This window comes from Lissotriton vulgaris, chromosome 8, assembly GCF_964263255.1.
Source record: "Lissotriton vulgaris chromosome 8, aLisVul1.2, whole genome shotgun sequence".
Classification (NCBI taxonomy): domain Eukaryota; kingdom Metazoa; phylum Chordata; class Amphibia; order Caudata; family Salamandridae; genus Lissotriton; species Lissotriton vulgaris.
This window is the reverse complement of record NC_141696.1, coordinates 218,810,379-218,834,267: the sequence shown is the minus strand read 5'-3', so window position 1 is coordinate 218,834,267 and position 23,889 is coordinate 218,810,379.

Sequence of the window (23,889 nt, the reverse complement as noted above, 5' to 3'; positions counted from 1 at the left end):
CAGCTCTCATGGTAGAGCTTAGAAAGATAAAGCGCGGTGACACTGAATCAAGTGTTGAACTGTGTAGTGGACCCACCGCACCCTGGTCGAGGCACTAGACGACCGATTCACTTTGCAACTGTATGTTGCTAGCAAGTGCGTCCCCCGGGAGGCATAGAAACGTTACTCTGTTACAATATTCAGAGTATTAAAGTTTCTATAAAACTTTCAAAAGTTACTGAGTTTACTGCATCCATATTTATATATGAGATTAAGTACCACCACATGTATGTCAAAAAAAGATGATGTTGCAAATCATCTCGGATTACTATATAAAGAGTATATAGAGAGTATAAAGGACCTTCACCTTTGACCTCATGTCACTACATCGCCAGGGAACTCCTCAGTGACTTCCAATAACCCTTTTAATGTTTTTCTTCCTGATGGATGATGCTTACACCTCACAAACAGCCTCATGTGTTGTGCAGGGGCGGCTCCTCCTAAACTAAGGCGGAGGAGCGTCGCCCCACTGCTCTTTGTGCATGAAAAATAGAGTGATAATAACGTAGTTCTTATCATTACATTTTTTGCACTTTTGGGGCTGGGTTGGGGTGGGGCCGGGCTGGAGGCACAGGGGGAGGAGTGGTTTGCACACTCCAAGTGCGCATGACTGCTTGGCCGGCCGTCTTGGTCCGGCCAAACAGTCATGTGCGCTTTGCATGTTCCCACTTGGCTGCATTACACAGCCTGGTGAGGAACATGCCCAGCCCCCAGTTCCCATCTAAGCGCGACCCACGGCGCTCAGACCAATCACAACGCTGCACTGCAGGGTTGTGATTAGCTATGGGGAGCCTGGGTGCTCCCTGGTTCCGGAAGGAGAATCGGGGGAGAGAAGCGGTGGTGAAAGAGGTAAGTGGTATTTTTTAAAATTATTTTGCCCCCCCCATGCCCCTTCAACCTCATTCCCTGCCAGCCGCTAAAGGTGTTGTGTGACAACGTTAACCACCCATGATCGTTTAGAGAAGAGTACTTTGTATTCTGGGATGTGTAGACCCTCAGTAACAATGGATAATCCCTATCTACAGGTCCCAGAGTGCAAGGGGTTGTAATAAACTCCTTGACTGGTTAGAGATGTGACATGGCACGAGGCCTATTGTATTCTTAGCTACTCATGTAATGCTTTTTGGACTAGGGAGGCATGAGGAAGAAAGCGAGTGTCATCTTGTGGCCAGCTGGACTGTTCTCTGCTGTTCATATTCTGTTCCCATTCATCTGATTTCATGCTTTGCCTGCACTGCTCTCTCTTGGGAGATAGAGGCGCAGACAAAACACCGACCATCTTGTAAAGTGTGGAAAAGGCCGCTTCATTGAAGCAGGTGCACATTTACAGCTTATTCCCGGCAAGCCGCCTTACAAAACTACCACCTCGCTAAACTTCCAATTAACTAACCAATTTCCTACCCCACCCCCACTGTCCCACCCACAATACCCCACCCCAAAAGTATCTCATTACTATTGAAGCACATTTCAACATTTTTAACTTTAACTTACCCCTCCAGCCTAAGACTGCAAGTACTAAACTCTATGCAACTAAACTTCTTAACCTTGAACTTCCTGCCTACCCTCCTTTTCCCAGTGTTTCACCAATGGCAATGCCACTCCAACTCCTGTAAACTCCAGGAAAACTTTCCAGGCCACCGCTACCCAGAAAAAGGCTACTTACTAACTTTTTCTGGCGCTCCACCACAGTAGCTAACCTCCCCGTGGCTCCTTACTTATCTACAGATATTCATCACCCGAGCCACTACCTCTTTCAACTCCAAGAGGTACAACTCTATTCCTACACAATATTGTCATATTTAAAATCCAAGTGGCAAATGCTACCAAAACCGATGTTACTGCAAAACCGACTCATCTTCCTATAAATTTTCCTGCACGCCCTATCCACTGTTGGCTTCACAGCTTCCCTCCACTGCCTGCAGGGCATGAACTCTGTCCAGTTTACAAAGCACCCAGACCACTGTGCCTTGAACTGCCTTAACTCATTCTTCATGGCCCTCATCAAAACCACACCCTTCTCCAGTGCAAGATAATTTCCCCCCAAATGGAGAACAAACACATACAGGCATCTCCCTCTCACCAACATACCATTTAAACACCTGATCAACTCTCTCTATCTCATGCCCCCATCCTCCGGCCAGGTCACAGGAAACAAGTGCTGGTCAAATCCCAAGTTGCTCCCATATCCCCTCTGAGCTGCCTGACACTCCACCCATTTGATGAAGGAATGTCCTACTACCCACATGGATATAACCTTCACCGCCAGCCCCGCAGCCGAACCTGAAACAAAAACAGCAGTAAATATTCACACAGAAAGCTCTGACATTCTGTCCTCCCTCCCAGAGGCGTACACATATCTCCGAAGGCAATCTGAAGACCAGCGGCCCCGCTGCATGATGTCCTCCTGTGCTCAGACGCAATAGTTAGCCTCAGCTGTAGCGCCAATTCGGAACCAATGTGTCCCATATTCAGATGGCGGGCCCCCCAATGCCGTGAGCTCCTTTTGCAAAGCAGAGAGGAGATGGAAAGCAGAAACCCTTGCTGACCCCATAAAAACTACTCCCCTGAAAGCCCCACATTGCCCAGCCCACCTGTCACCGCATGCCGAGCTCCGATGCCAAAAGCGCCTGTATCACCACATTCTTCCCTTGAACCCTCTGGTTGGTCTTGGAGCTTTTCAGCCACACCACCAACCTACCCTCTCTCTTTATGGCATCCTCCCACATCACTTCTCCCTTGCCCCTACATCCCAGCAACTCAGACATTTGAAAGGTGCCAAAAAACATCCAGGCCAACAAAGTGGAGAACACGCATACCACCTTATCTCCCTTGCAAACCAATGGCAAGTGCCATAGCAACCGTCAGAACAGATTCTAAGACAAGGGTCTCCGAGGTCTCCAGAAGCAATCTTGCTCTCTTGAGCATTCTTTTCCCCAGTTTCCCAGATGACGTGGCATAGCCCCAGAACAATTTGCCCATAAAGACAATACCTGCAAGCTTCCCTGCAATTGTCAGATGAGACAGACCCTTATCCATCAAATACAGGATAAATTGAACGACAGCTACTGTCCTACACCACCCTGCCTCACTTTACTGAGCCCCTGATGCCCAAAATTCCGACCAAGCCTGACCATAAGCTCTCCTAGTCGATTCAGCTAGAGATCCTGCCACCAATTGCACCATCCTGTGTTGCCTACTGACCCCAGCTCCACTGGTTTAGGCATCTTGCATCAGTCGTCTTCCTGGGTCATGCCACGTAATCTCCCCCACTGTAAAGGAGACAAAGCATCCGCAATGTCATTCTCCACCCGCGGCACATGCTGTGCCTTGAAAGAAATATCATGCTGCAGGCAACCCAGCACAAAAACTAGGCCTAGGCAGTGAACTCCGCTCACTATGCAGAGTTTTCCGCACTCTGCGATCCGCGGAGCACATGGAGTTCCAAAAAACTCTTCTCCTTGAAGCTGAGTTGAGTTTTTTCCCCGCTCATGCTCACTAAGTTGGCATGCACGAGTGAGGAAAATCCAACGCTAGACGACCTCCCAGCAAGATTTCTCAACGCGGTCCTTACGTATTGAGGAAGCTGCCACTAGAGTAGAAATTCTACTTGAGTGGCAGAAAGAAGCTGCACCCTTTTGCGCTGCACATGGTGCAGTTTGCACAGATTTTCCAGCATGGGACAAACACCGAGTGCTAAAAATCAATGCGAACAGCATGACCTAACGCACCCTTCTGCTTGCGGAACTCTGCGGAGTGCTGTGGAGTTTTGTGGTCTCCGCGAACTCCACCCAGGCCTTGCAAAAACATGCAACAATTTTGGCACCTGCGCATCTCTTGCTGACTGTTTGTTCACCACATGCACTGTAGCCATGTTGTCCACCCAGAACAGTACCCTCCAGTGCACCAACTCTGCTCCTCATAGTGTAATGGCTACCACTAATGGAAAGGGTTCCAGGAATGCTTCTTCCTCCTGCCTTCCACTGTGCCGGCCACTCCTCTGCACAACAGCGACCCGGCCAGAATAAACCGAACCCTGGACCTCCAGCCACATCTGAAAATATCAGCATGCCAAAATAAAGATCATCCTGCCAGGCCAACGGAATTCCATTGAAGAAATTAGAGAAAACCCCCACATCCTGAGGTCCTCTTTGACGCCAGCCGATATACATATGTGATGGTGTGGCAGTGATCCCTCTGCAAGACCTACAGCTAGGCTCCAACAGAATGTTCTCCTTGCCCTGACCAACCTAAAGGCAAATTTGAGGTGGCCCATCAGGACTTGTACTCCCCTCACCTTCTCTCTGGCCAGCATGATTGCCAACAATGTCTGCATAGCTTCCTTTTTGTCCCTCGGTAGCCTCGCTTCCATTGTTTCTACAAAACGGACAATACAGTACTTGGGCCCACATTTTTCTCAAGGACAAGCAGAACACCCAGGTCACCCATGAGTTCTGGCAATCTTACCAATGTGTGCTGGTGGCCCACCGAAAAAGAAGTAATCAAGGTAATGTGTCATCGGCCTACGACCCGTATGTCATGTAAAGAGCCACTGCAGAAAGGAACTGAAACAGTTAAAAAGTGCAAATGCGATAGAACATGCGATCGGCAATGCCTTGTCCGTGTACCATTTCCTTTAAAGTGCATGCCCACCAGTTGAAAGTCATCCGGATGAACAGGAAGCAGTCAAAAGCTGAATTCACATCGCGTTTAGCCATCTGTGCCCCTTGCACTTCTGACACCACAAGAGACATGGCCACGTCCACTGATGTAAAGGACACAAAAAACGTTTCTTTGAGAATGAAATCATTTACAGACCCGCCTTCAGGCCAAGACAAATTCTGGATGAGGCAAAACTGCCCCTGTTCCTTTTTGGGTACCACACTCAATCAAATCTGCCATTGACCAATCCTCAATGTGGCCCGCCACTCTCCCCTCCGAAATTTCCTTGTTGAGTTTTTCCTGCACAGTGTTTTTGTGTTCTTTGGCGGATCGCAAATTATCTGCCCACTTCCAAACCTGGGAGCCCTCATATCCCAATCGAAAACCCATTCTGAAACCTTACCTCAAGATCATAGAACTCCAGCCAGTATACCAGCCTGCCCAATTTAACCGGAGTAAGAGTCTTTCGTCAAAGGTTTCTGTGCCCCTCTCCCCCCTCTGTTGCTGAAAAGCTATTGCTGCTAGTGTGGACCATGACCACCTGTTTAACCCCTTCTGTGCTGTCCGACGGGAGCACTCCCTCCCTGGTGCTATGAACGACCGTTGGCTGTCGCAGCCCCGTCCACCCGCCAGAAAACCCACACCGCGGCGGAATTGCCGCCGCCGTTAAGGCGTTAAAGCTGCCACTGCCCCCTACTCTTTCCCTGGTACCCACCTGTGTTCCTAAAGCAGTGGATATGTGTGTGCCTGTGTGCGAACTTGGAGCCATAATTTGCAGTATTCACCATTGCACATTCCCCTGATGTAGTCCCAAAATGCTCCCTTCTGTACTTTGGTTGTCTGTCTCCCGCCCCCCACACCGCCTGGTAGGGACACCTCTGAAAGGGCTCGTAAACTTTTAGCAGGCCATTGGCAGTGAAAATTGTCTACACGACGAACTGCGCGGGCCCATGGTATGCTACCATAGATCTGTATCCAGTTACCCCAGTTAGCCTCGAGGTCCCAAGCTAATATTGCGTGGAAATGCTCATCATATTGGGCACTGGCATACCCTCCAAACATCAATTGGGCCTCACGTATTACCTCCATATATTTGAACAGGGCAACACAACATTCGGGAAACTTCTCACAGTAAAAACTGATGTAAATTAAAAATGCAGCTGATCAATTCTGTATTGTCAGGGGAACCCTTGGCCTCTTGACCAACTTGTACACTGTCTCCTTTGACCCTTCTTTGGAGCACAGCTCCCTATGATGGAGTTTAAACATATACACATGTTCCCCCTTCCAAATTTTTTCCTATGTTGCCAATATTAAGTGTGCCCGCAACTGCTCCATCATCCACATGTATGGTGGCTGCTTCAATTTCAGCTCCTTGGTGTCTAACCCATCCATCTTGCCACCTCTGTCCCCCGTTGCACTAGTTTCCCTACACTCTCCCTGTCCTTTACCCCGCTGTTCTCTTGACCTATCACTCCCGCTCCTGTCTCTTTTGCAGGACTGCAGGCTGATGTGTCTGTACCCACACCAACAACAGCAATATACTTACCTCTTCACAGCTGCTCCCCACCCATTGCCACATCCCGCATCCACACCAGTGGATACCAGCACTGGGTCCATGCCCACCTTATGGCCCATACCTGTCACCAAGGTCGGTGCCCAGGCAGGTGCTTGCTGCTTCACCACTGGCATCCATGCTGCACTGTGCTGGGCCTCTCCTGTCAGTGCAATAAAAAAGCATTAGCAGTACCTCCCACCCATACCCTGACCCACGCCTTCACCATTGACACCCCCATGGTGGCCTCTATCCTGGCCCAACTCAGGCCTACCCCCACAGACTGTCTTGTTACTGTTGTTCCCACCTGAGTCGTGGGCCAGCACCTGGCAGCCTGGGGGGCATATGAACCCCACAATACCGGTCTACCGAAATGACCCTTTTCTGCACCAAAGGAGCCGGAGGTCGCCCAGGACCTACCCGTTGTTGGAGCCAATGAGATCATCCTGGACCTACTTCTGCTGGCTGCAACAGGATCCCCGCAGATGTCCAGCGAACAGCACTGGGTCCAGCCATCTCGCTACCCCGGTGCATGTGAGCTGCACCTAGCTCTCCCGAGTCAGGAAATCTGCGATGCTCCTCAACCTGTAAAAAAAAGGCCGGGACTGGTGTGCTGGCACCCCTCGCCTTCCTATCCCTTCCTATGTGTACTTGAGGGACCCAAGAACGCTGGCCCTGCCTGACTCTCCAATCCCGACTACCCTGGGAGTACTCCCCCAGAGCCCTCACCTTTCCACCCTGATCCCCATCTTTGAAACTGGCCCCCTTACCTCCTGATCATCGGACTCTGTCCCTTCTTCCTCTCCATTCCATTCCAGCATGGCCCCCGTCTGCCCATATTTCCTGTAGGCCCTGCGGGACCCTCTGAAGCCAGTCCCAGTGCACCAGCCAGGGGTCCATCTCCAGCCTCGAGGAACCCCCCTCGCCATCCCGGCCTGTTCCTGCCTGGTCGTGCCCCATTTTTGCTGGGGCCACGGAAATTGCCCGGGGGCTCCCGTTCCGCCCTCACCTCCCACACTCCTGCAGTCCATTATTGCCCAGTGTGAGGCAATGCAGCGGCTTCCTCTCTTCTCCATTCTTTCTCACCGCAGGAGGCTCATCATGACCAGTGTGTTCTAGTGGTCCTATACATGCGTCTGGGATGAAGACAGGCTTCCACATGCTCTTCAGAGAGATTCACTGCTTTGCACAGTGCAGACACCTCCCATGTGTCTGCCACCTTGCCCGGCCGCCCCTCGTCCTATGCCGCAGAGATGAAGGCTGCAGTGGAACTGGGGCACTACTCTCTTGCTCACACCCGCCCCACCCCAAATTGGCAACTTTTCCAGTGCTAGACGCCATCTTCCACCCTGAAATTATTTTATAAACTGTAGGAAAAAGGATTAACAGGACTCCTTGCCACCAGGTCACAAAAACCTAAAATGGTGGCAGGGAGCCTAAAAGAAGCGCATATATAACCCTATCGGGCTACATTGGTGTCCATTGTAGCCCAAGCCCAAAAAGAGGGGGCCAGTCAATTTTGACTACACCCACTCCCAAAAACCCTGGAGAGGTGGGTGACTTCCTTGCGGTCGGCTGCCCCACAAATTTCCATTCTCATCATGAGGAAAAAGTGGCTTGTTGCAAAGATATTCCTGGTCCTTGCAGATCATAAGTCATCTTGCAAAGTGCAATACTATCTTCACTTGCACCTGATAAAGACAGTCACACATCCACTCAGATCATATATGTTAGAAATAGTATAACTCAGTAGTACACCTAGTATACTAATTAAACTTTTGTAGTAGGTCAGTATATATGGTCAACACTCATAAACTCTTAGAAAACACTTACACTCACTAGATTGTCATCAGTGATGTCATTTGAGATGTCCTCAGTGATGTCACTGACCATGCCATGAGTGATGTAATATGTGAAGTCATAAGCAGTGCAGGGGAGTAAGTTAGAGTTAGCTCAGGTAACTTTAACGGTTTTTATATGCATGAAATCTGAGCGTAACTATAATGTCCCTGTAACCCTTGGTTTTTTCAGTGAATTTTTAAGGTTATTTAATTCTTTTTTGCAACTATAAAGTCCCTGTAACATTTTTTTTTTCAGTGAATTTATAAGGTTTTTTATTAACGTTAAGTAAGATGCCCATTGCAATACCCATCACATTACAAGGAGCGGCCACCCTCGTATCTACTCTTAGTGTTCTGTTGAGCTTTCACTGCCATCCCACCTACCTAGCATGATCAGATGGGTGCTGCCTGTCCCTGCCACCTCCACCCTGTCTGTCAAAGCTCCATGCCCTTGTCCCCTGACGCCTGCCCTACAAGGTTAGTTGGGTGCCTCTGCCCATCTCCCTCCTGCCCTCTCTTATCAGAGTCAATACCACATTCCTCCTGCCCTCTGATCCAATGTACCTTACTTGCCAACATGTTTAACTTAGTAAGAGGGAGGTTTTGAAAAAAAAACCTGGGTAATTTATTTTCCCCATTAACCTACATTGAAAAGAGGAGGTTTTAGGCAAAAGGCAGATAAAATAAAGCCCTTTTGGGCTTAAAAACATTGTGAGTCGCCTGCCTGAATTGGGTCTGTTGGCATGTATGGTTGTATTGCCACTGCGTCTTCCTTCTACCCTCAATGGTCTTTTATATAGCCACAGCCTCTCTTGCCTGTACTGTATGGTTGGTTTGTTGCCCCTGCCCCCCTTTGCCCTGCCCTCCATGGCCAGCTGTGCTGCCACTGCCCCTCCAGCCTGCCCAGCATGGCCAACGTGTTGCCTCTGCACCCTCCTCCATGAGAGGGTCTTATTCCTCTAGAAATTATGGTTAGTACTCCAAACAGCTAAAATTGGGATATATTTTTGGAGTTCTCAAATAGCGACAAAGCACTTTTAAATAGTTTGCTATCTTTATGTTTTTATTATCCAGTTGGTCACTTAATTATATGTTACACTTAAGGGAGAGGATGAGGCAATACGGCCAGAGCTGCAGACTTTGCAACTGGGGAACCAGTTTTGAGTTTCTGCGTCAGTTCGACATCCTGTGATTCTGGGCAAATCAAGTAATCTGTCCATGCCTAAAACCAACATGAATGTGTCCTTGTGTAATGTAACTGATGCTCATGTAAAGATCTCCAATACCTTTAGGTCACGCCTGCTCTATATAAAACTGCAAAAAAACATAACAATTAAGTCATTGGGCTATATTTGGGCTACATTTGGGTGATATTCATGCTATATTTGGTCTCTTTTTTCTCTGATATGATCTTGGGAGACACATTTGTTATGAAGCTCCCCAATTTCCTCATTTACTGCAGTATCCTCAGTAGAAAATACTTTCAGTTGTCTACTTCAATTCCATCAAGATGGCCATCAGATGTGTCACACGTTTGGAGTTAATTCAGAATGTTAGCACTCTAGTTGTTCATTAGAACACTGTAGTAAAGCTGCTGATCACCAGGGAGTTAACTGGCAGTCTGCTGCTGGTGTTGCATGTTTGTCTGAATGTCAGAATGTTTTAATGAAATAGAAGAGGAATATGTTTGCAAACTCACTTGAAATGTTTCCTATTTTTTCTTTCTACAGCATCAATCATAATTTCTATGACAAACCAAACCCTCCCATTTTTTTACATTAAATGTTTTAAGTTCCACCAGTTTGATTCACTCAATATGGATTCAAGTGTGCCATAGTTTTCTAATAAATAACACTTTTAGCACTCTAATTGTTCTTTAGAACACTCTGGGAGGCTGCAGTGCAACATAAGGGAATCAAGTGTCAGGCTGCTCCTGTTAAAAGTACATGATTAACTGAGAATGTCAGACTTCATTTTCATATGGCTGAGAAAGATAGTGTGAATTTACAGAAAATATCGTCTCATTTTAGCTTCTGGAGCACCTTCCATAGCCTCTATGGGAAAATCATGAGAAAACAATTTTCTCTCAAACATGATGCATGGAATCCCAGCAGAAAGCTTTTTCACAGGGTAAAATCACCTTAGAACACACCACAATTCCAAAACCTAGAATGGTACCATCAGTAAATGATTTATATTGCAACTAAAATCTGTCACCACCCTTTATACGTTCTCTTTTTTGTGACCTTCAAAAACTGCCATTCACTACAATGCATTTCAATGGGGTGCTATCGTGTACATTGCTCCCAAGATGACTGCCAAAACTTCCTGGTTGAAGTGTTGGCAGCCAATCAGATCCCACCATGAGATCTGTGCTTAGGCTCCGTCCAGATATTCAAATTTGGTTTTCCTATAATATTTCAAAAACTATTAAACAGATTTACATCAAAGTCAAAGTCAAAGTCAAAAGGATTTATATAGCGCACTACATACCCAGAGGGTCTCAAGGCGCTGGAGGAAGGGTGGGGGGATTACTTGTCAAATATCCAAGTTTGAAGTTGCTTTCTGAATGCTAGATGGTTCTGAGTGAGACGAAGGTGAGTGGGGAGTGAGTTCCAGGTTTTAGCAGCCAGGTAGGAGAAGGATCTACCTCCCATGGTGGTTTTATTGATGCGAGGCACGGTAGCAAGGGCTTGGCTGGAGGAACGTAGCTGGCGGGGGGGGGGGTGTAGAAGGAAAGTCGAGTGTTGAGGCAATCGGGTCCGAGTTCATAAACTGATTTGTGTGCGTGGGTCAGGAGGCGGAAAGTAATCCTCTTATTGACGGGAGCCAGTGGAGTTTTTTCAGGTGACTGGAGATGTGGTCTTTACGTGGGATGTCAAGTATGAGTCTGGCTGATGCGTTCTGGATGCGTTGGAGTTTTTTCTGGAGTTTTGCGGTGGTGCCGGCGTATAGGGTGTTTCCGTAGTCCAGGCGGCTTGTAACCAGTGCATGGGTGACCGTTTTTCTGGTTTCGGTGGGGATCCAGCGAAATGTTTTTTTGAGCATGCGAAGAATGTTGAAGCAAGATGATGAGACGGCGCTGACCTGTCTGGACATCGAGAGTGAGGAGTCTAAAATGACGCCCAGGTTCCGTGCGGGATCCGTCGGGATGGGTGCTTTTCCAAGAGCCTCTGGCCACCAGGAGTCATCCCAGGCGGAGGGGGAGGTTCCTAAGATAAGGACTTCTGTTTTATCTGAGTTAAGTTTTAGACGGCTATGCTTCATCCATTCGGCTCCTTCTTTCATTCCTTCATGAAGGTTGGTTTTGGCGGTATTAGGGTCTTTGGTGAGTGAGAGGATCAGTTGGGTGTCATCTGCGTAGGAGGTGATGTTGAGGTTGTGTTGGCGTGCGATGGCCGCGAGGGGGCTCATGTATACGTTGAAGAGGGTGGGGCTGAGTGAGGATCCTTGCGGTACGCCGCAGATGACTTCAGTGGCCTCTGAATTGAATGGTGGGAGGCGACTCTCTGGGTTCTTCCGGTGAGGAACGAAGTGATCCATTCCAGTGCTTTTCCTTGGATTCCGATGTTTCTGAGGCGCTGTAGAAGGATGTTATGGCAGACTGTGTCGAAGGCTGCGGAGAGGTCGAGGAGGATGAGGGCGACTGTGTCTCCATTGTCCAGTAGAGTTCGAATGTCGTCTGTTGCGGCGATGAGGGCGGTCTCTGTGCTGTGTTTGGCTCGGAAGCCGGACTGTGAAGGGTCGAGGGATTTGTTGGTTTCGAGGAAGGCGGCGAGCTGGTTGTTGACGGCTTTCTCGATGACATTGGCCGGGAATGGTAGGAGCGAGATGGGTCGGTAGTTTTTGAGTTCGGTGGGGTCAGCTGTGGGTTTTTTCAGAAGGGCGCTGAGTTCGGCGTGTTTCCAGATTTCTGGGAAGGTGCCGGAGTTGAGGGAGCAGTTGATGACGTCTCGGAGGTGTGGTGCTATGATGGAGTCTGCTTTGTTGAAGATGTGGTGAGGGCATGGGTCTGTTGGGGATCCTGAGTGGATGGAGTTCATCAGACGGATGGTGTCCTCAGTGGAGATTGAGTCCAGTCATTAAGGATGTTCAAGGGGGGTGATTGTACGGCAGAAGGTTGGGTGGGTTGGTCTCCGGGTTGGTTGTCGAAGCTGTTGTGGATGTCTGCGATTTTGTCGTGGAAGAACGAAGCTAGGGAGTCGCAAAGGGTTTGCGAGGGAGTGATGTCGTTGAGGTTGGCGGAGGGGTTGGTAAATTCTTTGACGATGTTGAATAATTCCTTGCTGTTGTGGGCGTTGTTATCTAGTCGGTCTTTGAATGCGGCTTTCTTGGCAGTCCGGATAAGTTGGTGGTGTATGCGGGTGGCGTTTTTGAAGGCGTCCCTGGTGTTGGTGTTTGGGTCTTTTTTCCAGGCATTCTCGAGGGAGCGACAGAGTTTCTTAGATTTCTTAAGATCATCTTTGAACCAGGGGGCGTTTTTGCTGCTTTTTTTGGTTTGACGTTTTTTCAACGGTGCTAGGATGTCGGCGCTGTTGGATAGCCATTGGGTGAAGTTAATGGCTGCTTGGTCGGGGTTTGAGGTGTGGAAAAGGGGGTTTTGAAGCAGCGATGAGGAGATCTGGTCGATGGTGATTTTGTTCCAGTTTCTTCGTAGAGTAGGTTGAGGGAGGTTGTGAGTTGTGGTCTTATTGTAGGTAAAGTGAACGCAGCTGTGGTCCGTCCAGTGTAGAGTTGTGGTGTGACTGAAGGAGATATGTTTGCTGGAGGTGAAGATGGGGTCGAGTGTGTGACCAGCGATGTGGGTGGGGGTATTAACAATTTGTTTGAGTCCGAGGTTGGCGAGATTGTCCAGGAGGGTGGTGGTGTTGCAGTCGAAGTTCTTTTCCAGGTGAAAGTTGAGGTCTCCAAGTAGAATGTATTCCTCGGAGGGGAGAGCGTGGGGGGTGATAAAGTCGGTGATGTCGTCACTGAATTGTGCGCGGGATCCTGGAGGTCGGTAGAGGAGGGTGCCTCTGAGTGTGGTCTTGGGGTCGGTGTGGATCTGGAAGTGAAGGTGTTCTGCGCTAGCGAGGTTGACGTCTGAGCTGGTGGAGATGAGGATGGAGTTCTTATGAACGATGGCGATGCCTCCTCCAGTTTGGTCGGTGCGGTCCTTACGGATGATCTTGTATCCTTCCGGGATGGCAATGGTGATGTCTGGGGCTGAGGAGGCGTTCATCCATGTTTCTGTAAGGAAGGCGACGTCCGGGGAGATGGTGTCTAGTAGATTCCAGAGGTCGATGGCGTGTCTGTGGACCGATCGGGTGTTGAGCAGGATGCATTGTAGGTGGTTGGTGTCGGAGCTCTGTTTGGTGTTCGAGGATGAGGAGTTGTTCTTGGTGCCGTCGAACTTACAGGAATTGCAAGAGAAGGGTCCATGGGTGTGTCCAGGGGCGGCTTGGGCGCAGTTGGAGAGTTGTCCGGGGTTAAGGGCTAGGAGGGTGGAGGCATCGTAAGTGATGCGGGTGGGGTGGGTGGGACAGGGGCCAGGGGGTCTGGCGCTGGGCGCGGTCCAGGCGCGGACGGGCGTAGACGGGCTTACCTTTGGCGCACCTTCGGCGCGGCCGTAGCGCGTGGACGCAGCGCGTGGACGCTGCGCGTGGGGCATTGGTCATAAATGGATGGTGGAGGGGGCGGAGCGTGGGAGGGGCGGCAGCTGGGAGGCGGTGGCGGGAGGAGGGGCGGACCAGGGGAAAACAACACAAAATGGAGAGTCAAAGGCGAACACCGACAGGGGCAGCAAATGCGCAGAGTGTGCAGGAAAAAGAAACTTAAGCACACCAACCAGCCTCAGTGTAGCGCTAATAAATCTTACAGCCTCAGCAAGGTCGCGCTGTTAATTAAATAATTAAATCCGATAGTGCAGCGCTACGCGAGCAAAGCGCTGCAGTGATGCGAGGGTCAGGTACACAGAGCTGAAAGTAGGAGAGAAAACGATACCACTGAGTCGGCAGAGCGTGGCAGCTGCAGGTCAGCAGGAGCGTGGGGGAGCAACCGATCTGAAGGAGGGTCCAGGCGGACCAAAAAGCGTGATGTCCGGAACAAAATCTACCTGTTAGAAATGGAGGTCTCTAGTTGGCAGAGGTAGGTACCTTTGTCCAAATAGGGGCCCTTGCTTCTAGTCAGGATAAGGGATAAGGGTGATACATTCCTAAAATAACCCCTGCTCACCCCCTTGGTAGCTTGGCACGAGCAGACAGGCTTATCTTAGAGGCAGCGTGTAAAGCATTTATGAACACATACAGTAATACAGTGAAAACATTACAAATTGACACCACACCAGTTTATAAAAACAAGTAAATTGTATCTAAACCAAAACAAGACCAAACGACAAAAATCTACAATACAGTTATTCACTCAAATAAAGCGTTATTACGACGTCGTGACAGATGAAAAATCGCAAAGAACGGCACCGACCACTATGTGCACGGGGTCGGATCACCACCCCCTTTTGTACCGCTTTTGGCCGCCATAAGTGTGGCAGGGTAATATGCTCAGACGTGAGTCCCTTGCTCACTTTGCCACTGGATTCAAGCAAGCCGGGCTGAAGACGGCTGGAATGCCAGAAACCGGTCCTCGGAAGCTTGTTTCCGGTCCAGGGAAGGCATGGCTTGGCAGTTCGGGTTGGACTGTTCCCATGAGGCACAGGGTCAGACTGATTTGCATATAGCCATGTCTGAACTGGGGTGGCAGAGTGGGCTAAAGAACGGTGATGGATCAAACCCAGATCTTTTGACTGGGTGTGAGTGTTTGATTGGTTCAGATGCTCCGTCCATCACCACCCCCTTTTGTACTGCTTTTGGCCGCCATAAGTGTGGCAGGGTATGCTCAGACGTGAATCGCTTGCTCACTTTGCCACTGGATTCAAGCAAGCCGGGCTGAAGACGGCTGGAATGCCAGAAACCGGTCCTCGGAAGCTTGTTTCCGGTCCAGGGAAGGCATGGCTTGGCAGTTCGGGCTGGACTGTTCCCATGAGGCACAGGGTCAGACTGATTTGCATATAGCCATGTCTGAACTGGGGTGGCAGAGTGGGCTAAAGAACGGTGATGGATCAAACCCAGATCTTTTGACTGGGTGTGAGTGGTTGATTGGTTCAGATGCTCTGTCCATCACCACCCCCTTTTGTACCGCTTTTGGCCGCCATAAGTGTGGCAGGGTAATATGCTCAGACGTGAGTCCCTTGCTCACTTTGCCACTGGATTCAAGCAAGCCGGGCTGAAGACGGCTGGAATGCCAGAAACCAGTCCTCGGAAGCTTGTTTCCGGTCCAGGGAAGGCATGGCTTGGCAGTTCGGGCTGGACTGTTCCCATGAGGCACAGGGTCAGACTGATTTGCATATAGCCATGTCTGAACTGGGGTGGCAGAGTGGGCTAAAGAACGGTGATGGATCAAACCCAGATCTTTTGACTGGGTGTGAGTGTTTGATTGGTTCGGATGCTCCGTCCATCCCACCCCTTTTGTACCGCTTTTGGCCGCCATAAGTGTGGCAGGGTATGCTCAGACGAGAGTCCCTTGCTCACTTTGCCACTGGATTCAAGCAAGCCGGGCTGAAGACGGCTGGAATGCCAGAAACCGGTCCTCGGAAGCGTGTTTCCGGTCCAGGGAAGGCATGGCTTGGCAGTTCGGGCTGGACTGTTCCCATGAGGCACAGGGTCAGACTGATTTGCATATAGCCATGTCTGAACTGGGGTGGCAGAGTGGGCTAAAGAACGGTGATGGATCAAACCCAGATCTTTTGACTGGGTGTAAGTGTTTGATTGTTCAGATGCTCCGTCCATCACCACCCCCTTTTGTACCGCTTTTGGCCGCCATAAGTGTGGCAGGGTATGCTCAGATGTGAGTCCCTTGCTCACTTTGCCACTAGATTCAAGCAAGCCGGGCTGAAGACGGCTGGAATGCCAAAAACCGGTCCTCGGAAGCTTGTTTCCGGTCCAGGGAAGGCATGGCTTGGCAGTTCGGGCTGGACTGTTCCCATGAGGCACAGGGTCAGACTGATTTGCATATAGCCATGTCTGAACTGGGGTGGCAGAGTGGGCTAAAGAACGGTGATGGATCAAACCCAGATCTTTTGACTGGGTGTGAGTGTTTGATTGGTTCAGATGCTCCGTCCATCACAACCCCCTTTTGTACAGTTTGTTCCTTACAGCAGCGCAGGGGAGGTGAGACGTCAGTTCCTTACTGTGTCGGGGAGGTGACATCACGAATGCCGGCAAGGCAGCGGTTCTTTAAGACGGTACAATGACGATGGATTCGGGAGTCAGCCAGGCCGAGGATCGGCTCAGCGTTGATGAAGCACAGCATCGCTGAAGTCGGGACTGCAGTGTAAGTTGGGACGGTGCATCATGGATGTCACGAGCTGTGTCCTCGGCTCCGGTGCAGTCAGCGGCCTCGATGACAACTTTGGAGTCGATTGGGCACGGTGTCAGTAGGCGTAGGGCCCACGGTGCAAGTCGGGGCGGTGCGTCGTGCTCTTCACGAACGGTGACCATGGCCTCGGTGCAGGATACGGCCTTGCTCGCCGGCATCGTGTTGCAATTTCCTTCTTTAGCAGCTGAAACAGCAGTTCCAGATGCAGAGAGATAGAAGGGATGAAGTCTTTGTTTCCCTGAGACTTCAGAACAGGAGGCAAACTCAGTTTCAAGCCCCTGAAGATCTTCCTCAAGATGACAAAGCAAACAGCAAAGTCTTTTTCTCCTTTCCTTGGCTGCAAGCAGCCACTGCCGGCCAACCCCAGACAGCAAACAGCACAGGGGCAGTATTCCTCCTCAGCTTCTCCAGCTCTTCTCCTTGGCAAAGGTTTTTCTTGATTTCCAGAAGTGATCTAAAAGTCTGGGGTCTGGACCCCTCTTTTTAAACACAAAATTATTTGTTCTCTGAAGGCAGAGAGTGTCTGTACCTGGCCAAAACCAGTTCTGTCCTCACTGGTGCAGCTTCCTGGCAGGAGGGGGAGACAGCATTGTTTTTATGTTTCTTTTATAAATCTTCTTTTATTTAAATCAAGGCATGACATATGAAACAAGCATTTACAATGCAACGGTTTCGCCTTTGTAAAAGTTAGAGCTATTGGCATTGTAAATGACAAATTTTTCATTTATGTGTTGTTTTTGAAAACCGATAAATAAATGGCATTGTCATTTACAATGCCAATAGCTTAATGTCTCGCAAGACCCTAGACGTACAGTGCACAATATTATCTCTGCATCGGTGATCAGCCAAAGGTTCGCGTAATATCACTAACTGCAGTCAGAAGTTCACATTTGTTAAATTTCACTTCATGTCATTTCATTTCATTTTTCCACCCTGCCTTTGAATAAAACATTAGTTTGAGTCTATCAAGTAACTGATTATCGTTTATTTTTCATTACGCTTCACAAACTCATGCACAATCCCTGGAGAACGGGTTGTAGCAGCAAAAAGACGATGGGACCCGATTTTCTAGCAAGAGGCTCAGTGGGTTGAGAGGGCGCGCTATGGAGGTCAGTGTGCAATATCGGAGCACAGAATCGTGGCCCAGTAGGGCCAACGCCGCTATTCATCCTTCTAAGGGTTGAAGAAAGGAATACCACAGCCGATATAAAATATCTATAATTTAGTATCATCCTGGCATTTCTGCTAAAAGCAAAACCTTCATACATAGAGGAAGTTTGGTTTATTGAAAAAGTAAAATCCTTTCCACTGAACACTCATACTCCAAACCTGCATACATCTACTTTCCTCGTTAATTCCTCCCTTGATGCTTCCAGAAGGTGTACTGTTTTTGCCAGGGATGTTTTGTTGCTCAATGTACCAGAAAAAGAAATGATTGGCCCGTGACTAGTCTGGTTGCAGCACCCAGGGATGAACGGATATCACTGGGAAACGAGCCAGCAGGCTCCAATTCACAGGCTGGATGTTTCGCAATTCACCACATGTGAAGCACATCACTTTCCAATTAACTTAATTAATATAAACAAATACGGACCCGAATTGCAGCTCTGAGAGGAAGCGCGGCGCGCGGGCAGCTAAATGAGTACACTGCTTTGCTGTTCTGCTATTTAAATTTTCAGATTACAGACTACACATCCGGCTCTGAAGTGGACAAATAGGACTCCCGTCTCTCTACAGTAGCCGCGCTGCTGCAATGCTCCACTGTTAACTAAATAGTACTTAGAGGTTGTTTTGACGAGGGCTTGTTTATAGATATGAGAAAAAACTGTAAATACTAATTTTAGTACACATTTTTTAAACCAAGTTTCGTTATTACACAAACATGCCAATCGCAGAAATGTATATTCTTCATGGCGGAACTTGCGGGTTACAACCACATTTTCAAGATGGTAATTTTTTTTGCGCTGTGCATTGGACTTCCCTGGGTTCCCTTTCCATGTTATCACAGCCAGCATCTTTCATTTTGGCAGTGGTGCCAGTATGTCTTCAAGATACCGAGTTTATTATAAGACCAGATTGATGGCTTCACCAGCTATGGTCACCTTCGGTCAGTCAGTTTTTATACGATCTGATTCTGTAGCGATCAACCTATATGAGCATCCCGAGACATTTTGACTGACCTTATGATGGCCACCACCAAATAGAAACCACATAAGCCCCGCAGGCAAGGTTACTTATAAAACACGTTTGTATAAAGCACATGACGGAGAGTATCAGACCCATTCCCTCCTATTTCCAATCGTCAACGCTGACAAGTAAATTTTTTTAAATAACGAAAATAAACATCACCATCTAGCCTCTATGAATGCTTTCTGGGACAAGAACGCAAGCGTGATATGCGCCTACAAATATGACAACACGTAAAAAGGTAAGGGAGGTAGGGCTTGTCTCAGTTGTGTACTACGCCTTCTCGGAGAGACCAACGCGAGGCGCAGGTACCCTTCTCACACGTTTCCCTTTTAAAGTTCACCTTTCTCTCGGGTGGACGTGCAGCGTGCGGCCGCGCGCACAGCTTCGGAGTGCAGGGTGCATTTGTGTCCCAGAGGCCTGCACTGATTGTGCTCCCCAGATGTGCACAGATGTAAACCATTTAATTTGGCAGGAAAAGGCTCCTACTTGAGCAAGGCTTGCACGTCTTGCATTGCAACGGACTTCGTTGATAAAGCACCTAGGAGCTAGTGCCTGGCGCCCCAGATGTGCACAGTTGTAACACTGGAGAATAGCTTGCATGTCTTGCATTGCAACGGGCTTCGGTGACAATGCGCCTAGAAGGTAGTGCCTGGCGCCCCAGATGTGCACAGTTGTAACACTGGAGAATAGCTTGCACGTCTTGCATTGCAACGTACTTCGGTGATAAAGCACCTAGGAGCTAGTGCCTGGCGCCCCAGATGTGCACAGTTGTAACACTGGAGAATATCTTGCATGTCTTGCATTGCAACCGGCTTCGGTGATAAAGCACCTAGGAGCTAGTGCCTGGCGCCCCAGATGTGCACAGTTGTAACACTGGAGAATAGCTTGCACGTCTTGCATTGCAACGGGCTTCGGTGATAAAGCACCTAGGAGCTAGTGCCTGGCGCCCCAGATGTGCACAGTTGTAACACTGGAGAATAGCTTGCACGTCTTGCATTGCAACGTACTTCGGTGATAAAGCACCTAGGAGCTAGTGCCTGGCGCCCCAGATGTGCACAGTTGTAACACTGGAGAATAGCTTGCACGTCTTGCATTGCAACGTACTTCGGTGATAAAGCACCTAGGAGCTAGTGCCTGGCGCCCCAGATGTGCACAGTTGTAACACTGGAGAATAGCTTGCACGTCTTGCATTGCAACGTACTTCGGTGATAAAGCACCTAGGAGCTAGTGCCTGGCGCCACAGATGTGCACAGTTGTAACACTGGAGAATAGCTTGCACGTCTTGCATTGCAACGTACTTCGATGATAAAGCACCTAGGAGCTAGTGCCTGGCGCCCCAGATGTGCACAGTTGTAACACTGGAGAATAGCTTGCACGTCTTGCATTGCAACGTACTTCGGTGATAAAGCACCTAGGAGCTAGTGCCTGGCGCCCCAGATGTGCACAGTTGTAACACTGGAGAATAGCTTGCACGTCTTGCATTGCAACGTACTTCGGTGATAAAGCACCTAGGAGCTAGTGCCTGGCGCCCCAGATGTGCACAGTTGTAACACTGGAGAATAGCTTGCACGTCTTGCATTGCAACGGGCTTCGGTGATAAAGCGCCTGGCTTGTACATGCGCTTTCAGCAACTGCATTAACACATTTTAAAGTAATACATGCCTTGGCATTGGGCAGCTGTGCACAGCTGGTCCATTTTCTCGTATCTTTATTTTGTAAAGGGGGTGCGTGCTTTGCAATTCGGATGTCTTGCAATGCGGGATTGCACAGCGTCACAGCTCTGAAATGGCTAATTTTCACAATTTCATGAAGAAGTTGCCTTGTGGTGTACACACGTGTGCCCCGTTGGCACCGAGGCTCTGATGCTTTCGGGCATGCGTTAACACTTCCCTCAAGTGATACAGGGTGGGGGGGGGGGGGGGGGGAGTCAGTTTCAGACTAAAGATACGAGCAGCAGAGCAGCTCTGGCCGTGAAGAGTTAAGTTATCTTACCTACCCCTCTCCAGTGCGCGCTGCAGAACATTCAATTAAAACAGCAGAACATTCAATTGCTCTGCAGAAAATCGAGTAATAGACGTCAATATGGTATTTGAAGAAACATTGTGAACTGAACGATCTCTGTTGAAATCTGTAAACTCCCTGCAGTGACAGGCTCAAACCGCACCACAACTCAGCATTTCATCCTGCCGACGTCTATCCATTGAGGTTTGGGCAATAGTAACTAGTCAGGGAGGACTGACTGTGTACCGATCTGGACGGACTGTGCCAATAGGGAAGAGACATGGATCTTTCTGCCAAGCAGTGAGACTCGTGAGAGTTCAGGAAGACAGAGCTCTGGACTAACGGCCTACCCGAGAGGCTCAGGTGAAATCAGGGCTAACGAGTCTGCGCCGATATCCCAGGAGCCCCCACCTCCTGTGAGGTCACGGAGACTTTATAACACGTAGTTCACGGTCAGACCCCTGCTGCTTTTATGCCTCTGTGCATCCGCCCCCATGTGGGGTGGTTTAGTTCCTCGTGACGGAATGCCATCTTCACATTTGCCATGCTCTTATGCTAGAGAGGAGACACGCCGTCCCTGAAGCCTCAAGGGAGGTATCACTTATCACATCCTAGAACACAATACACTCAGGTGAGACAGTGTCGGGCAGGCCTGTGTGGGAATCCGGCCGGAGGGCTGATCTGACATGACAGTGTGTGGGCCACTTTTTGGGCTTGTTTTATGGTCTGTGATTCAATTTTAATGTGGGTTTCCCTATTACCACCAACCTTTCCTGCAGCAAGCACAGACACATGCAGTCTTCCACACCTTGCAAAACACCTGGGCAGCGTGTATTTACAAGTTCCAAACTGCCCTGAATTTTCAAATGTGAGCCAATTTTTGAAACTACGTGCTAATAGAGGCCACTTTTATTCTGGGACCCGGTCCAATTTTTCTGCCTCTGTCCTACCGTGGTGTCAAGCTGCTCCTGTATGCAAACATATCGATTCTCCGTGGGAGACGCAGCTCTCGACTTAAAAGTACGTCTGTGTACAAACTGCAGATCAAAGGCTAGGACCCCCAAGGCGATGCTCCGCCCCTTCTTAGGTAGATACAATGTGCTCAATCGAGATCAGTGACACATACACTTGTTAGTGCTGCGTTTAGAACCCGTACATTAAGCGCTATATGCATGATGGCACACTGCACCGCTTCCGTCATACTCGATAATAAATGTGCTCATTATCGTCATCGAGAGCAGCCCTCCTACCCGTTAATGTACACTCCATTTGCGTGGTCCGGACCGAGCAACCCATTTCGGGGACACCCCTGCCCAACCTTACTGTGGAATCTTCAGTCTAGGCTTGCGGAGGAATGCTTGACACCCCCCACATGACACACACTAAGTACCTGCCACCCCCTGCATTCAAACCCAAACAAGAACTCCACCTTAAGAGGGTAACGGCGTCGGGTGGTGGTGGTGGGTCCCACCGCATCCATAGCGATGTTAAACGAGTCCTGCTTGAGTTGAAGACGGACATTTGAGGCAGTCGGTGTGTATCTGGCAAAGCGAATTCCGGAGATTTGAACCGGGGAGCTGCTATTTGTGATATTTTGCTGTTAGACGCGATCCAGAATGTAAGAAGCATTTTCCAGATAAGGGACACATCTCCTCGTTGCAGACGGTGCACGTTAGATGCCTAGCCTGGCGCTATTTACATGTCAGATAACTCTGGGCTTTACGTCACATCGTGAGGCAGTCTGGTACTTGCAGTTTTCAGCACATACAATGACGCAGTCAAATTACATTTCAAAGACCAGTTCCACCCAAGGTGTCGTGATTTTCCGATGCCAGCGTGCAGACAGGCTCGCCTTTTCCCGAGGCATCTTGTCCCCTCCTCTGGCACGGCCGCGGCTTTTACAAGTGCCTCTAAAACAGTCAGGGCAAGGGCTCCCTCTAGTGGCTGCTATGGAATATTGCTGCCCAACTCAGCTGGGATTGTTTCTCGTGCACAAAGTCGAGGCTCAAACGAATACTGCTGCTGCATACACAAACAAGTAGGGATTAAAGTCATATTTCAAGCACGGAACACCCCGCCCTTCCAGCTAACATCTGCTGGTTATTAACACAACTAAAGCCTCCCTTAAAAGAGCATATCCCAGTTAGACTCACGGACAGCGGGAGGGGGGGGGGGGGGGCGGGAACGGCGCACCGTCAACGGGAGGAGGGGGGGCGGGAACGGAACGGAAACCGAGGTCGGATTTGAAAACAGTTCACGAACACAATCGAACACAATCAGACAATGCCAGGAGAAGGGGATAGAGGATAGAGGGATGTTCGTCAGCCACGAACAAATGATCACAACGCACCGTCCCCCCCAAAAAAAACAAGTCAGGTCCCGGGCCGCGCTGTGATTGGCTGACGTCACGGGGGTTTCCCGGCCGGCAGCCAATCACAGCGCGGCCCGGGAATGACGTCACGGGGTGTCCCGGGCCGGCAGCCAATCGCAGCGCGGCCCGGGACAAAGGGGCGGGGCTTAAAAAAAGCACCAGGAACGCCCCCGAATCGCGTTTTCGAGAGAAAGCGCGATTGACAGCCTCTGTCTCCCAATGGCTAGTCTCCATTTATGGAGCTATCCAATTGGAAACAGAGGCTGTCCTAACCTCACTATTAATAACAACAGATTTCGATCTGGGAGGGGCTTCGCCCCTCGCCAGGTTACGAAACCTAAAAACGAAGGCACGCGTACATTGCAAATATTGTTATGCTGCAAGTGGTACCTGAGACATAATCCTCACAAAACAATAATTACAGTCCCTAATTAAACATATTCATATCCCCTGTACAATATCTTCTCTCAGCCTTGGAGGTTCACATATCTCTCCCCTATAGACATTCATTTGCCCCCAGACTTGCGTCCATTTTTTCGGGCACCCCCTGGCTTCGTATATGGACTTTTCCCTGACCATACACCAGTCCATGTCTTTACCCCATTCCTCTATGTTCGGTGGGCACTGGTCCCTCCACAATCTCGCGATGTTTCGTTTTGCCACCATCGCCGCAAGGTGACCCATATTCGCTCCTTGGAACTCAGGTCGGTAGGGCCCCATACATTTAGGATGGCTAATTTAATATTGCAATCTATCTGCTGCCCCCAACACTTCTTCTATAAGGCTCAACACCACCTCTCAATATCTCTGGATAGTCGTGCATT